Source organism: Bidens hawaiensis, unplaced genomic scaffold (genome assembly GCF_021521415.1).
Source record: "Bidens hawaiensis isolate Kalapana, Puna unplaced genomic scaffold, B.hawaiensis_p1.1 tig00005013_1, whole genome shotgun sequence".
Lineage (NCBI taxonomy): Eukaryota > Viridiplantae > Streptophyta > Magnoliopsida > Asterales > Asteraceae > Bidens > Bidens hawaiensis.
Window position 1 is genome coordinate 1,348,138 of NW_027491317.1, and position 4,740 is coordinate 1,352,877.

General features: G+C 34.9%; 1 pseudogene; it reads left to right on the forward strand.

Moving 5' to 3' along the window:
• Positions 1-3,020: 3,020 nt before the first annotated feature.
• On the forward strand, positions 3,021-4,729 carry LOC143628508 (scarecrow-like protein 21 pseudogene; annotated as a pseudogene).
• Positions 4,730-4,740: the final 11 nt, after the last annotated feature.

The window sequence follows — 4,740 nt, forward strand, 5'->3', positions numbered from 1 at the left end:
AGGCCTACGATGTCTTAAGGAGATAATTGAGTATCAAAATGTTTGGTGTCAACGTATTCACCAGCATGTGTTGCTAACGTATTTAATAAAATGTTTTACATGTAATCAAGAATAGATGATTGGAGATAATGATTAGCCTTTAGACGATCTAATGGCTCAAATGGAGTTTTTGATAATAAAATAATATAAATTATGGCTTTGTAATCCAAACATTTTTGTACCAACCACTAGGTGTTTAATCCCCGTCTTTTGAAATATAATAATATTTTAACTAAGTCTTCCGCTTTGAAACTTTAAACTCTTATATATTTACAAAACAAATACCAACTTGTGGTTATACTCCTAGGCTAGAATTGGGGTGTGACAACAATTATAAGTGTAAGTATTAAGATTTTTCCCGCCGGTATTAATACTTAGTAAAAAAGCATTGTGTGTATTTTCTACGTGTAGAATCTCTAATCCTAACAATTTATACAATCTAATCCCAATCATTCCTATGAAATTTTGACAGTGCCCTTCATCAGATATAGGCACCAACCCTCAAGAAAAAATACTTTGAAAAATTCTAAAATTTTACAAATATTAACTTGTAACCTATATTAGTTGTTAAATAATGTCCCTTCTCACACTTTTATTCTTTAGTTTCGCGATTGCTTTTATTAGTTGTTAGTGGTGCTTCTTGATTGGTTTAAGTGTTCCTTTTTCTTTTGATATATACTTAGAAGGTCAATATACAACATATATTTATGTTTTCTTTTGTTAGAATTTTAAATTCTTAATAAAAGGACTCTGAAAAATACCAAAAAACATGCATAGTCAGCTACACATAATAAAACAACATTCTTTAAAACATCCAAAACTCACCTAATAAAGAATTCTAAAAATACCAAAAAATATTGTCATACTGTCACCTTACATTTACTTTTTAATTATCTATCATTTTTTTAATTCAAGACCCAACATTTTCCCACATGGCCCCACCACTTGCAAAAAGTTGTGTTTTTACTAGTTTTTGTAAAAAGAAAAAAAAAATATATCTCAAAAACACCCTCAACTAGTGAGATGGATAAACACCTAAAAACACATTTGATAATTTCTTATTGTGGATGTTCTTAATTCTGTCATTCTTATTTACCTTTTCCTTGCTGTATGTTCTGTTTGGGCTCGTGTTGGTCTTGATTTGGGCCGCACTTTTTGTCTTGTTTATAATACACAATCGTTAAAAAAAAAAGGTAACTTTTAAACATCTTTTTAAATTGTACACTTTATTAGTTGGTTATTGATTACATTATATAATTTAGTTATGTGTTAATTAGTTGCTTGATTACATGTGTTGACTCAAAAGTTAAAATTTAATTTTCTCAACACATACTTTGTCATGAAATATTATACGGTACAATTTAATACCATAACTAATAATTTTCCTTAAGTTGACTAAATAGTTAAAATTTAATTTTCTCAACACATACTTTGTCATGAAATATCACAAGGTACAATTTAGTACCATAATTAATAATTTTCCAGACTATATGAGTTGACTCAAAAGTTAAAATTTAATTTTCTCAACACATACTTTGTCATGAAATATTAGACGATACAATTTAGTACCATAATTAATAATTTGTCAGACTATATAAGTTGACTCAAAAGTTAAAATTTAATTTTCTCAACACATACTTTGTCATGAAATATCACACAGTATAATTTAGTACCATAATTAATAATTTTCAAACTATATGAGTTGACTTAAAAGTTAAAATTAAATTTCATAGCACATACTCTACCATAATATCACACGATACGATATAAATCTATAATACCATAATATACAACACTAGCAGTATAACAGAAAGAATACAACACAAAAACATCAAATAATAAAATGAGATATAATATACAATACAACAAACTACATAACAAAATAAATTACAACATAATAACACAACGCACCAATATATCAAAATAAGATAGAACATATTACAATACAGCATAATATGATGTGATATTGTGTATTATATCAAAATTAACATTACAATATAATAACATTAGATAACACAGATTACAACAATACAGCCTAATATGATGCAATCTCGTGAATGATATCAGCATAATATGATGTAACCAAAGAAGGTATTAATTATGTAATAATATCACATATACAAACAATTAATGTTCGAGAGGCTGACTACATGGTAATATATTAAGTAGATGGTCCAAGCCACAACAATATTTAAACCTGAATTTGGAGTAGTTGTTTGAAGTACCACATGCGCCAAGAACCTTCGCTGGTGAACCTGGATATCGCGTTAACTCACTTTGGTCTTTTCTATAAATAATACTCATGCTTCAGATTATGTCTACTTTCACAATCATCCATCTCAGCTTTCAGTCACTAAAAGGTATCAACTTTCTTCTTCATTTCAGTTCAAGAAAATTGAAATTGTGCATGTTTGGGTAAATGGCTTTTTTTGTTCTTGACAAGGGTTTTGATTTGTTTGCTGTTTTTGTGAATCTTGATGACTTTTTGGTGTGGGTTTCTTAGTTTGATTCAAACCTGTTATGGGTTTGAAGCTAGGTTGTTCTCGAAGCATTCACTAATTACTGTATATCCATATCCTGCAATTTAAAGAAATTTTTAAGTTTTTATTATTATATTTGACTTTCTTCTGGTTGTGAGTGAAAGAAAATAATAAGTAAAGAATATACATATATTCAGAGACGGATATAAAGATTCTAAAAGATGAACAAATTTTAAGAATAAACGTGTTTTTTTTGGTAAATTATAGAGATTGGGTTCAGAATTCCAACGTGAATGCTCTTGCACATTTAAATCAGGTCGGCCCTTTTAACCTTTAATGGGTGGTATAGTGGGGACCACTTGATTCCCCATTACGTGATTTTCTGTTTGCATTGGTTAACATGTGTTTTCGGTTCTCAAGAAAACATTTTAAATTAATTTTATTAGATGGTACGTTAGGCATTACTCCCTCACTCATGGTTGTCTTCTCTCTTGTATGCAGCTATAAACCTATTAAGATCTAAACAACTTACAACTGAATTCAGTAACTAGTCTTTTAGTACAAGAATGAAGACATCTCACCCTAACCATCCCTATTACTTTACATCCATGGATCCAAGCAAATACTCGGAAGATATCAGCCAAGAAAGCCAGATTTCGATTCAAACATCCGAACACGCTCCCAATTCATCTTCTTCAGTCAGCTTTACACGCAATGGCAGTCCGGTATCACATCAAGATTCTCATTCTTTCCAACCCGGCCCGTATCATTCACCTGACTACACTTACCCCTCTCAGTCTGGTTTTCATGCGAATGATTTGCAAGCCGGGCTTACTGAAATAAGGACCATGATGGGAACTAATCAAGGTTTTGAAGAATCATTGGATGTTTCTTGTTTGTGGGAAACGGATAATATTAATCCGGATGAAGAATACCAAATGATGAAGCCTGTTGTTGCTAGAGGAGACTTGAAACAAGGCCTTCTTGTTTGTGCTAAAGCCGTTGCAGAAAGCGACACAACGACTGCTAAAATGTTACTGTCGATGCTACGCCTACTAGTGTCAGTTTCTGGTGAGCCCGTGCAACGGTTAGGCGCCTACATGTTGGAAGGGCTTGTGGCCTGGTTGTCATCTTCGGGTCGTTCAATCTACAAAGCTGTAAAATGCAAAGAACCAACTGGAAGTGAACTCTTTTCTTACATGTACTTATTATTTGAGGCATGCCCTTATTTCAAATTTGGTTACTTATCTGCCAATGGGGCGATAGCCGAAGCCACCAAGCATGAAGACAGGATCCATGTAGTTGACTTTCAAATTGCACAGGGTGGTCAATGGGTGACTCTTATCCAGGCTCTAGCGGGTCGGCCAGGGGGTCCACCAAGCCTACGGATCACCGGGATAGATGATTCTAGAAATGCATATGCTAGAGGTGGAGGGCTAGATATTGTCGGTCAAAGACTCTCGACACTGGCTAAGGCGTGTAACGTTCCGTTTGAGTTTCGTGGTGTCCCGGTTTCAGGGTCAGATATTGAGGTTCACCATCTTGGGGTTCGGTCTGGTGAGGAGTTAGCGGTTAATTGCGCTTTTGTGTTGCACCATATACCGGATGAGAGTGTGGACCCACAAAACCATAGGGACCGGTTGCTACGGCTCATCAAAAGTTTGTCTCCAAAAGTTGTGACACTTGTCGAGCAAGAAGCAAATGTGAATACTGCAAGATTCTATCGTAGGTTTCAAGAGGCGTTCAGTTACTATTTGGCTATGTTTGAGTCGATTGATGCAACTTTAGCGAGAGATCATAACAACCGGATCAATGTTGAACAGCATTGTCTTGCGGGTGAGATAGTTAATATCCTCACATGTGAAGGGGCTGAGAGGGAAGAGAGGCACGAGCTAGTTGGGAAATGGAGGTCACGGTTCACAATGGCGGGATTTAAGCCATTCCCTTTGAGTTCACATGTGAATGCTACCATCAAGACCTTGCTTGAGAAGTATTGTGACAAGTATAGGCTTGAAGAGAGAGATGGGGCTTTGTTTCTTGGATGGGTCAATAGGGACTTGGTGTTAGTGGTGCACAAATCGGGTTTTTTTAAAACCCGGAACCGGGTAGGAACCGGTTTTTTAAGAACCGGGTACAAAATGGAACCGGTTCCTGTCAGGAACCGGACCCGACCTGATAGGCAAATATCAGGAACCAGTGGAACCGGGTAGGGTAGGAACCG